Source organism: Homarus americanus, unplaced genomic scaffold (genome assembly GCF_018991925.1).
Source record: "Homarus americanus isolate GMGI-L3 unplaced genomic scaffold, GMGI_Hamer_2.0 scaffold41626, whole genome shotgun sequence".
Classification (NCBI taxonomy): domain Eukaryota; kingdom Metazoa; phylum Arthropoda; class Malacostraca; order Decapoda; family Nephropidae; genus Homarus; species Homarus americanus.
In genome coordinates, this window is record NW_024711250.1 from 495,675 (window position 1) to 508,742 (window position 13,068).

The window sequence follows — 13,068 nt, forward strand, 5'->3', positions numbered from 1 at the left end:
GTAAGTGGGGGTGTAGGTGGGTGGGTAACTTGTCTCTCGCTTCTTGTGTTGTTACCTTCAGCCAGCCACCAGATGCTCAGGTGTTGCTTGTTCTTCAGGTCATGTTAACCCTCTGGTGGCGTGAGTGGCCAGGGACGTAGGATATTTTCTTACTCAATGTTGGTGATGTTTTGGTGGAGGACGTGACGTGTGAGGTCCGTGGTGTCGTGTGTCTGTCTGTCAGCCTCAACTGTAAGCGGTGAACACACGTCGGCGCCGCCTTGTAAAAATTCTGAAACTTAAGGAAAGGTTTTGGTCCATGGGGAGAAATTAAAATCCAGGAAAAATACTTCGGTGGAGAAAGTTACCTATTGGGAACAGTTGTCACCTAGGATCTGTAAAATAACGCGAGAGTGACCAGGTTGTGACGAGAACGCTGTTAGTAACGACCTGACTCACCTGTTTTAACGTTACCAAGAGATAATTTAACCTAACCATAACCGTAATATTGTCTTTCTTAATTTATTTTCTTCTTTCCATATATTTCTTTTCTTATTGTTTTGGTTTTGATCTCTTATGTTTGTATTTAATTTATTAATTCGGGCTTTATTGTTTAAGAACTATTTACTTCATCTTTTACCGTAATGACCTGTCAGCTATGTTAAATCTCTCTCTCTCTCTCTCTCTCTCTCTCTCTCTCTCTCTCTCTCTCTCTCTCGTAATTGGGTCTGGCTCATTTTACAGTTCTTATTTTTTTTAGCATAAAGAAAATGTTTTATGTCCCCCGTACATCCCCTCATTACCAGGTTACGGAGGCTTTGATGTGTGTGTGTGTGTGTGTGTGTGTGTGTGTGTGTGTGTGTGTGTGTGTGTTTGTGTGTGTGTGTGTGTGTGTGTGTGTACAGATTAAAATTTACATGATCATTCTCACTTGCAGGAACTATAGCACATATACAAAGACTATTTTAACTATCCAAAAAACTCTGTATTACATTAAAATCCAAAATTACTTTACAGAACTCAAAACAAGATTAATATCCCTGACCAGTTGACGATAATGAGAGAAAATGAATCCTCCTTCGTGGTCTCCAGGGGACACTAAAAGAGTCACCTGGTACCTGTGAAAATATTATGAAAATGTAAAAAAATAAAAAAATAATAATAATAATATCTTGTTAACCAGAAAACCGAATCAATGTCAAGAAATAGTGTACAGTTCATGGTTACTATGTGTGGGTGTTACTATTGCTCACGGCAAGTAGAGAAACTGAAAAAATATATATATAATTGGAAAAATCTACTTAAATCTTGTAGGGTAGAAGACAGTGTTTGAAATATTATCACTTACGGGGAAAAAGGTCGAAAGTTCTTAAATTTTTGAGGTAAAGAGATGTACTGCGTCGTTATACTCTCAGTGTTTACGAGGAGAAGCGGCAGACGAGTGAGATAATTTCACAGTGGGTGGCAATACGGCAGAGCACTGAGGCGGGGGTCGTTAGCTAGTTATTGCCTGTCGAGATGTTCCTGCAGCAGCCGAAGGAGGGGGGGAGGGGTTCACGGGACACTACTACCGTCGCGGAGTTGTGAGGGGGAGGAGCAGGGAGGGTGAGGGGCGATGATGGAAGGGAGGGGAGGGGCGGGGTGAGAATGAAAATAAAAAAGGAGGGAGAGATAAGATGTGGAAGGATGCTGGGGTGGGGAGGTGGAGGATGTGGAAGTGAAAGACGGAGGTAGGGAGGTTAGAAGGGGGAATCAGTGATGGAGGATGTTGGCGGGTGAGGGAGACTGGTGGTGGCGAGCCTCGCGGCGTGTTGAAGAGAGACTGAGTTAAATAAACTCTACGGGGTTCTCCACCCACAGTTTACTATGATGTGACCGCACACCACATAGAGTGCACATGGGTACTAGTCTACGTACATGGGCACCCACACATACACGGGCACCAACACGTACACACACAGACTTAAGTGGTTGTTTTCTTAAAAAAGATGCGTTTTTTATACTTTTTTATTTTCGCTTCATAATACAAACTAGATGGATGAAAAGGGTGTGTTGAAGAGTGGTGTTTGTTTACGTGTCTCTAGCGGCCATGGTGTGTGTAGAGACCTGAGGTTGTATCTACACCGCTGGTCGTGTGCATCTCGGGTATTACTAAGTGCACATGAAACCTCCAGTATGTGTACGTCTGGCTTAGTAATATAAACCTGCGTGTTTTACTGAATTATTATACACGTGTTTGTTGTATATACACAGACTGTGGATACTTGTGCTCCCGTATGATACATTTTGTAAACGTTATGTAATACAGTATACTCGTACTTAGATATGCGTACCTGGATAGTGTGTGTGTGTGTGTGTGTGTGTGTGTGCGTGTGTGTGTGTGTGTGTGTGTGTGTGTGTGTGAAATTTTGACTGAAGTTTCCTCTAATGAGCTAAAATTCTCATATTTGTTGAGATTTTGGTCAATATTTATACAGGTATAACTGTTTCTTCCTGCTGCTGGTTATAAAGAAGAGAGGAAAGAAAAGAGATAAGAAGAAGAAGAAGAAGAAGATTGTAATATTATGAGAGAGAACAAGAAATGGGATAGAGGAAGAAACAAAAACACCTTCAGTTGAACAGCGGAATCCAGAAGGAGGAAGTGAACAGGAGGCCCTCAGTGTTGGGTGGGGTCCTTAGGGGGGGTCCTTGGGGAGGTCCTTGTCACTCAGGGTGTCCTCCAGATGGCCGAGGCGGAAGGAATGTCAAGGACCCCTGACTATTGTGGCAGTGACCCTCCGAGAACTGAGAACAAGGAGGTGGTTCTAGGAAGGTGATAGAAAAGGATTGTATTCGAGTGATGCAAAGTTCTATCTCGTGTGTGTGTGTGTGTGTGTGTGTGTGTGTGTGTGTGTGTGTGTGTGTGTGTGTGTGTGTGTGTGTGTGTCCAGGTATCTTACAGTGTATTGATTAACCTAAACACCTGACGCTGATAACCACTGCTTGAAAAATGATTAATTTCTGATGTACTGTATACCTCTTATGGATAAAAGATTAGGTTAGGTTGACTTAGGTTTGGATGGGTTAGATTAGATTAAGTTGGGTTGCGTGGGATGTGTTAGGTTAGGTAAAGATGGCCGCCGTGAGAGAGAGAGAGAGAGAGAGAGAGAGAGAGAGAGAGAGAGAGAGAGGATGTACACGGTGATGCATATTATAGTGTGGACGGGTGACTATCAGGGCAGGAGGCGGGAGGCAGCACAGTGCTCCCGGCTTTATGGGTAGTTGACGGCCAGGGGTTATGTGGGCCGAGTTATGGGTCGACTTATCTCGGCACTATGGCACGAGTTATCACAGTGTTATGGCTCACTTGACGCTGACTTATGGTCGACGTAATCAAAAAGGTTTAGTAGCTACACCTCCTGACGCTGCACCACAAGTATACAGAGCACCGTCCCGGCAACAATATCCTCCCTGTTGTGTGAGAAACGTCTTCAAGGAGTCAAAATTTTATCGTTTGTGAGGACGTTTCTCCCCGGCTATAATATTGAATCTGTTGTCATCAGCTTTTAGTGGATGACATAACGATAACCTCACCACCATTATATAAACCCACTTCTGTGTAGTTTATCATAATATTAGTCTTGTGATGATGTATTGTACCTTGACAGTATCATATCCCTGTGCTGCAATGTCATCCGATGCACCGCAGTATTAGCTATTTTATGTCACCATTACAGTGTTGAGGCTACTGACACAGTACTCCTCTCCCAGTGCTGTCCCATGATGACCTCACAACCCTGAGTAAATATTTCCATAGTTTTTATGTCAGACTCGTGTTGTAAAGAACTATATTATACCTGTTTATAAGCAATGATTTTTCCCCTGCCATGTGTGTCGTCTACCCAAGCCCTTGTGAGTGTGTGTGTGTGTGTGTGTGTGTCCATAAGAGTCCACTCATCACCTTTGTGTCTCCTGTAGAAGTGTTGTTTATCGTGGCGTTCCTCCTGTAGACTCTTCATGTTGTCGTAGCTAGCTGGTTGTGTTCCTCTCCTGGGATGCCTGATCCGTGACCTTTTGTGGAAGATGCCTGATAGCGCTGCAGCAGTAGTGTCGAGATTACCTGATATTAATGAGCTAGGCCGCGTCACCTGTCTCCTGCGGCCCTACACTCAGGAAATTTACTAATGGTAGAGTCTAGTTGATGGTGGGGTAATGAGTCAGCATAACGAGCCCGGACGTGGAGTGGTGGGTGGTGCTGGTAGGGGAGGGGCGGGAGGGTGGTGTAGTGGTGGGTGGTGCTGGTAGGGGAGGGCGGGAGGGTGGTGTAGTGGTGGGTGGTGCTGGAGGGAGGGGCGGGAGGATGGTGTAGTGGTGGGTGGTGCTGGTAGGGGAGGGGGCGGGGGGTGGTGTAGTGGTGGGTGGTGCTGGTAGGGGAGGGGCGGAGGTGTAGTGGTGGGTGGTGCTGGTGGTGTGTAGTGGTGGGTGGTGGTAGGGGAGGGGCGGGAGGGTGGTGTGGTGTTGGCAGTGGAGGGAGAGTGGGGGAAGGAAGGTGTAAGTGGCGCTGGCAGGGGAGAGTTGGAAGGGTTGAGGGAGAATGACTGGTGGAGGGGGGAGGAGGAGTGAAGGGAGAAGGAAGGGGTGGGGGGAGAGAAAAACAGATGGGAGATGAATGAGAATTTAATGTGTACGTGAGTGAGTGGTGAGTGTTCGTGACGTGTTCTCATCATTATACCTTCCTCCTCTTCCTCATCATCTCGCCGTTCCCATGATAACTACTTTGGCTTTTTATGAATGTGATGAATACTGGAGGCATGTGCGTGTGTGTGTGTGTGTGTGTGTGTGTGTGTGAGTGTGTGTGTGTGTCTGTCTGTCTGTCTGTCTGTCTGTCTGTCTGTCTGTGTGTGAGGGGGTTAAATGTATTAAAACAAATTCCCTATCTTGTACGCCAACAAGGCCTTAGTTCTCCTCCCTGACCACTGCCTCAGACAACATCTTGGGTGTCATGGTCCTGGACGACATCAGAAGATCACACACATTCATATGTTTCACTAGTTTTAATATTTTTTCCTTATTTCCTTTCTTTCTTCCTCTTCTCGTCCTGTCTCTTCCCCTTTCCCCCTCTTCCCTTCCTATCAATTTTTCTTCGCCTCTCATCTCTCTCCTTTCTCTACCCATCCGTCTCTCTTTTACCTTCTCTTCTCCCTCTCCTTCGCCCTGACACCTTGGATCAGATTTACGGCGTGACGCGCGCTGGTTCCGGGCAAGTGAAGGTTGTGGTGGAGCTGCTGGGATGATCGAGTGAGATTAAGAATCGGCTGTGAGCGGGAGTAAAGTTGAACAGAGTGAGGACAATATTGTAAGGAGGCGGCCCCGTGAAGACCCCCGCCTCTCATCCACGCTGGCCTAATGGTGCGTGACCCATCCTCCGTTAGCCCTCCACTTCATAAAGTCACTTTCAGGCAGCCAGCATCCGGGGGGTGGGGGGAAGGTGCAGTAGGAGGGTCCCGGGAATTAAGTTTTGCTAAAAAAAAAACGGCTTGTGGAGAGCTCCTGACAAGTCTCTTAGGTCGGAGTCATGAATTTTTCCGTGCTGAACCTGAGAGTTGAGAGCATTAAGAGAATCACATGATAAACGGGTGAGTGTGGGCGTGAGGAGAGGGTCGCCGGTGCCAGGGAGGAGGGGGGATGGTGGTGGTGGACGGAGCAGCAGTTGGTAGGGATTAACAGAGGTGGAATCAGTAGTCGAGGGACTGGTGTGTGGCACCACCTGACTCACTTAATGCCGGAGGGTTGTAGTGAAGGTTACGAGGGGAAGCATGAAGCAGGTGGCAGGAATCAGGGAAGGGTTGGGATGGTGGAGGCTGGGTAATGGGGGGCGTCACTTGGCCACCCAGCCGTTCCCTGTTCCGATGAGGATCGACTGACCGAGGAGGGGAAATCTCCGGCACATGAACGATGGAGACGCCAACACACCGTGATGGAGAAGGTGTTGAACAGTGGAGTGGATGCTGGGGCCAGCTCTCACGGCTCCAGGGCATCATGTGTGGCACTGCGCCAGGCTACTAGCACCTTCACCACATCCGACGTTCACCCAACATTAAACCATAAGTGATTTAGAAACACAAGCTTTAGTTACCTTCTTCAATAACATCAAGTGTTTGTACTGTAGGAGGTTGTCGAGAAGTTGTGTGGATCAGGGCAGCTGCTGACCTACAGTAGGTGTGGTACTATACTACTGAACCTCTGGCTAAAACCACGACCCTCCCTCCCTCCCTGTGCCCATCACTGCACAACCTCAGCTGATACACAGACACTCTCCTCCGCATAATATTAACCTTCACAAACATTTCCGAAATAAAAGAACAAGATAATTTTTAAGGGTAAACTCTCGCCAGAATATTACTGTATCAAAAAGCTTTGCTCTTGAAAGTCATTTTACTAAGTATGTTGCTACACATAATCTGCTTAACGCCAGCATTAGGGGATTAAATGTTCTATAAGTAAACAAAGGTTAAAAAGGCAACACAAGCCACACTTTTTTTAATCTCCTTTAGGAAAAAAAATTAACCTTGACCTTTGACTTCCGTTCATCAAAATCGAATCAGAGTCCTTCTTGAGGCTGAAAAATATCAACCAAGTTCTAGTGAGTTTAAGTCTTTTTCCCAGTCAACCATTTTTGGCCGGATGGTGAGTCATCACCCATTTTCTTGTTATTGATGATATCACTGTTGTTGTCGGTTTTGTTATTGTTAATGTTGCTGTTTTATTGTTGTTAACGTAGTTATCGTCGTTGTTGTTATTATCTGTTATTGATGTTATTTTTAATATTGTTGTTGATGATGTTGCAAGACTTTTATTTTATCTCAAACCATAAGTTTTGTTTCCATTCGTCAATAAACGACGTCATAACACACAGTGCCATTAGTAAAGTTTCCTAATGGTTATCAGGTTACTAGGTCAGGGTTCAAGGTCATCATTGTATAGCCAACTGAGGGGTCTGCTTCCTCTTATTTCTGGCTGTGCCTTACTGGTGACAGACAAGAGGAAGTTCGAGCTATAGACACTCAGGTTGAAGCACTATTTCCTTTTACCGCTCTTTAATATATGGCGAGGTGTGGGGATGTGGGTCTCTTAAACACACACACACATTCTCATCATCATCATCTCTCTCTTTCCTGGTTTTGTTTACCAGTAGCAAGACTCTGCCATTGCTTCACCACCTCCTCACTGCCGCCACCGCTGTCACCGCCACTATCCACCATCACCGTTTGAACACTACACCTGGAACTATTTTGAATCGTTACCGTAATTTCGTAGAGGAATAAATCTTTGTGTTTCGTCAAATGTATCTGTGTATCATTGTGTATGACTGACCATCTTCTGGTGTATGAGGCAACAAAGGTAACACTCTGATCGATGAAGGGTTTTCCAGAGAGCGCCGCCTTGACTACACACACACACACACACACACACATGATGGACTTGTGATGTATAGATAGCTTGGTGGAGTGTAGGAGGAGGCTGGAATGTGCAGCGGCCACTTTCACTACACCTATACAGCCTTACATCCCCGTCCACGGTCAGCAGTGCCCCTTGTCTCACTCCTGGAATGATTTATCACACTTTGGCGTTCACTCGTTTCAGATTATTCCTCCTGTAGGGGTCAGTTCTCACACGTCTGTTTACTTCTTAGGTGTTGAGGTGTGACGGTAACGCAGGTGGAGGTAGTGTAATGTGTTGGTGTAGCAAGGTCTACCCCCTACAATCCCTCGGTCGTCCAGCTCGATATTTACCTTGCTTTTATCTTTCTCACCATCAACTGTTTTTCTTTTTCCTCCCCATTCACAAATTCCTCTTTTTTTTCTCCCGATTTTTTCCTCTTCTACTTCTCCTTCCTCTCATCCTCCTCCTCTGTTCTCTCTCTCTCTCTCTCTCTCTTCAAGCCTGTGTTCATTGTGAATAACAGAGACGCGTTAAGGGCAGAGCAGACCAACGGTCACTCAGTGAGCCCGTCGTGGTGGCCCCTGTTTGTAGAGCACTGGCAGGAGAATGTCGATTGGCTCCCTCGGTTATAATGTGTCGTCAGGGGAGGGAAACAGAGAGAGAAGGGAAAAGGGCATGGAAAAAAAGAGATAGAGAGAGGGAGAGATAATGTAACATACAGAGGAAGAGAGAAAAAATAGGGTCTATATATAGGAGAGAGAGAGAGAGAGAGAGAGAGAGAGAGAGAGAGAGAGAGAGAGAGGTTATAAATATTTAGTGGGGCCGTTTATTGTCCTCGCTCGGGCGTGAAATCAACCCGTCACGGCGTATATTTTCCCTCGATTTTATTATATGCATTTTACTGCTCTTTCCAACTTTTCCTATTCCTTATAAAAATCGTCCAGAGAAAGTTTGTGAGGGAAGATACCTGACACGGAAGTTATTGAGGAATAGGTGGATGGTATTTGCCCTGCGCGTCTGATTCTGCCCCGCAGTTCGAGCGCACCGACCTGATGAACTATTAGATGGCGCTGATAAATCATAATGTGTCCTTGAGTAACGTAAGACTGGAGACTCGTGGCATGGCATTCGTCTGCCTTTAGAGATGAACACTTCTTGTTACTTACGAACAGGAAGCTGGGAATGGCACGGTGGCTTCATAGACGGACAGACTCGAAGACATACAGTACATGAATATGTGTAACGCTCATGCATCGTGTGTTCGGAACATATCCAAACATCAATGTAGCGCCTTGAACTTCACAGATGATCTTCTGGAAGAGGCTCACGCCTGTGACTCCAGCTCAATAGCCTCTTCTCTACTCAGACGGTGGCTGTGTGTGGTGGTTGTAAAGTATACTCAGTGTATACTCCTCCTACAGTTAGCAACGTTACTTTTATAATGTAAGCGTATTATTTGCTTTCTTAGACAGTAAACAGCACCACGAAATCAATCTTTCGTCTAGTGTGCAGGGTCGACCTCCTGCTCAGGTTCACATTTGCAACCAGTGGGCCCGAGTGACGCGTGTGGGCGGCAGTGTTTTTGTCCTCTTCACTCTCTGGACGTCTTTAGATTTGCTGCCAGCAGTAGCGACTTGCAAAAGATGGCGGTCGTTAACTGAATAATGTAGCAGAAAGAGAAAGAAGGGTGGGGCGGGAGGTGTTGTGGGAGGGTGATACCACGGGTGACTGGGGAATTCTGGAAGCAGAATAATTAGTTTGATAAAAAAGAAGCATTATAATTTAAGGGAGGTTGTGACGTAACAGGTGAAGTGCAGTACAATGAAGATAAAGGGCACATTTAAGGTAGGCAGCTGGAGGAGGAACGAAGGCTGCTTGAACAGAAAGCAAATTGCCACAGATAAATATGTGAGACGGGGAAATAGGAAGTTGAAGAGCAACAGCCCAGAGTGTAACCGAAGAGATTTGGTCAACAGGAAGGTAGCTGTTAGGGAGTTGCGGGTAAATATTGGGGGAAGGACGGCCTTTACACTCTAACAGGCGACCCATGTTTGTAAACACTGTTGTTGACACACCCCGCCCCTGTAACATCATCGCTGCTGTCTCTGTTGTGCTTACCTCGCTGTGCTACACCTAATTTATTTGTGTGGACTTTCCGGCGGTTACCAACATTACTTTTTATTTATTTGTTTATTTGTTGTTTCGTTGTCTGTAGTGTTTAAAATTTATTTGTATTTTCGTTTTCGTCACGCTGTCTCACCACAGGATCAAAGGCGCTATCGTGACTTTTGCGGAGGGATGGTTATGGCATGACAAAGACAGTTTCCCGCTGCCCCAGCAGTACTCCACCAACACATGTATATGGTTAGCACCCTGGCCTGGAGGACCTGGTGTGTGCGTGTGTGTGTGTGTGTGTTGCAGTATTATGGCTGCCACTACCCGAGAACAGTCCTCCCTGAATATGGTGGACAGCAGGAATATAAACAAATCCTCCTAAATTTGTTCCAGTATTGTGTGTGTATATTTCTACAAACTTGTAAAGGACAAATGCAAGTCAGTAATATAATTTAGATTGAAATGTGGACTTTTGTGTAATAGTTTCCTTAAATATTCAGGATCGTATATATTTCAAATTTTCGGGTGGAATATGTGGACCCGTTTGATATTAATATTCCCTCGCCAGTATGAAGTAGCGTTCCATGTCAATTTTCCTCCCAAGTACGTGGGAGGTTCACATTCTGATATTACTACCAATATGAAAGCGTGTGGAAGGAATAGTAGTATGTTTCGGTGCCGGCATAATTCAGGTCGGTATAAATGAATGGTGCGACGTGCAGAGACTTTGAAGCCCAGCGGGAGGTCGTATCCTGATACAGCTTTTATGAGGCAATCTCTTCTCGTCACCCAAGTTCACCGCCCGCCTCCACCACCTATTCAACACCATTGCCGCGCGCGCCAGATTTGCCAGGGATTGTGGGTATTGGCACGCTGGCGGGTATTACGCTCATTGTCGGATATTTGTCACGTTGCCCCTAGTCTTTATTCTCTACCACCACTGCCAATGAAAAAAAAATCTCGTGTTTTAAGTCTGTACCTTATTGTTTCATAATACAAAGTTCTCTCTATCATAGTTTTATAGTAAAATGGGGATCTACAGGTCGATTTAAACTTATTTTATTGCTTTTTTCGTATTGTGTGAAGACATTTTTTTTAATCTGTCATATATGAAAAATAATGTACGTTCATTTTATTTATTTTTCTTAATGTTCACGGCTACTGACAGTCCGGGGAGGGGATGGGTGACACTAGGCCCCCCCCCCTTAGCTATGTTTCGTGATCACTGTGTTGTTGGTGGAGTAAGATATCAGAGAGTATCTGGGGGTGACAGTGAAGAGCCCTCGGCCACACGAAGAGCCAGCTGGACCTGTCAAGTCGCCGACCATCCTCACTTCACTGACTTTTATTTCCTCGGCCGGGAAGGGGGAATATATGAACAGTTTCTCCTCTTCACTTTATTTTAAAAGCTTCCTTGATCCTCACTGCCTGATCACTTCCAGCATTATGAAGGAGAATGACTAGTGTGTGTGTTGGGAAGATCATGGCTCATGTTAGCTACTGTTATTGTCTGCCGCCAGTTGGGTTACCCCCCTCCTCCCCTGCTTATGTGATTGGTTGAGAGGTTTCCGGCCATTATCTTCTAAACTGTTTGCCTGATAAACTTCGATTTGATTCATCATTGTTACGGCGCAGGAGTGCGACAACTTAAACACTGTGAATCGTCTCCATACGTTGTTTACACTACTGGGTAAATACTTTTCAATTTTGAATGTTATAAGTTGCAATTATTGGGATTACTAGTGTGTGAATGTAGGTCTCATATGCGTGATGGCAGATTCAGCCCTCACCCCTTCCCCAAAAAAGACTGCACTCAGAACAATATGACCATCGCTTTGATAACGTTAACCAAAAAAAAAATACCTCTCGAGTTGAAGGTAAAATACGACGAAATTATATTGGTACCTTTTTGGTGTTAATTAAGGCAGTAGGACCAGTTTATGGATCCCTTTCTTGAGCAATACACTGTGGCCCTGGTGAGTTGGCCCCGCCTGCTGTATAATTGATGGTGTGGTGTTGTGTGCTGGCTTCTCGTGTGCCAGCCACCCTTTACAGTCTTAAAGGTAAAACAGAATGAACCGTTTTTAAGAGTTGTGGAAGAAATCGTTTACGGCCAGGGAACATATGGCGTTCTCCGTCAGTACACACGCTAGGAATCATAATAGTCATGTGTACATTACTTGGAGACATTGCTAGATGACGGTCTCACTATGTAACTCACGTGGTTGTCTTGATACATTAAAAATGTTACCAGGTGTCAACACGGGGTCCAGGCAACATAAGTTTGTGTAGTTGTCTACTTAACACTGAAGCTACATGATTAATAAGCCTGTGATATTGAAGTGTTCATAATTAATTCCTCTAACACTGACGCGGGAACACAGGTGAACATTGCTGATTAATTGTTTTTTTTTTTTTCCGTTGTTTCTTGTGAGTGATTTTTCTTACAGTTCCCAGTTTCTCGTCATGTCCAATGTGATATGGTACAAAGTCTATTATGGTGTACTCGTCGCTTCACACACATGCCAGCACCACTTCCATCACCAGAAACTACTCGACGTCAAGTTTGACCATTCATGCATCATTTCATCTCTTTGGTCTATCATTTTCACTCGTACCATCCTCTCGCAACATGTCTATATAACCACCTAAGAAAATTTTGGTCTCACTAGCCGTCGCTTATTTCACTTCTAAAGTTATGTCTTATTTTTTATTTTATCCTTTACGTCACATCATGGTTACCACTGTTGCCATGGTAATCGTTAGGTTCGTTTACAGTCGTGAGATGTCTAGTTTTCCTGGTGTTAGTATGATGATCCATTACAGCCTCTCACGCCCCTTGTTACTTGTTCCCATCCAATTATCACTTGCTTTAATGGTTCAGCGTCATTGGTAAATATATTTAAAGCATTTGCCTCATTTGTTCGCGAGTTATTGATAGATTTAGAGAGCAGTTGGATCATTTGTTGTCTGGTAATTGACGTGCCAAAAATAGAGGTTAATGTCCGAGAGAGGGAGAACACCTAGCTACGGGGGGGGGGGTGTCTCTAACTCCTGTATAGATAATGGGAAAAGTTGTATTTAAATAGGATTTCGCGGTTTCGCAGTTGGAAGACATTTTCTTAAAAGTTGGAATTGTTTGTAGGTCCGTACAGGTTGTTGTCTCCCTCGCTCGTCTCTACGCAGGGGAAGGGTGAAGGAGTGTGTGGTGGAGACAGGAATATAAGAGTGTTTGTCAGGATATTCGTGAGTGGAGGGTGGTTGGTAGTGGGTTTATTAGAACACACCAGTGGTCTTGTGTTGCAGGTGTATTAATAAATTTAAGAGGGATGCTGGCGGCTGTTTATGATGGTCCAGACATCTTTGTAAGTATAGCAATAAAGTATACGATGACACTAGTCTCTTTTATAAAGACATTGACTGGTTTATTCTGGTTTTGATGGAATATTTGTTGATACAGTAATTGATGTACTTAAGTTATGCAGAGGTATTATGCGAATGCGTTTTAAGACTTTAATATTAGTTTAGTGAGACAGCCGCTGCACGCCTACC

At 44.9% G+C, this 13,068-nt stretch overlaps 1 protein-coding gene across 14 annotated transcripts in view; it reads left to right on the top strand.

The window, feature by feature from the left end:
- The window catches only part of LOC121862231 (BTB/POZ domain-containing protein 10-like), a 156,030-nt gene that overhangs the window by 123,916 nt on the left and 19,046 nt on the right, over positions 1-13,068 (top strand). The window lies entirely within an intron of this gene.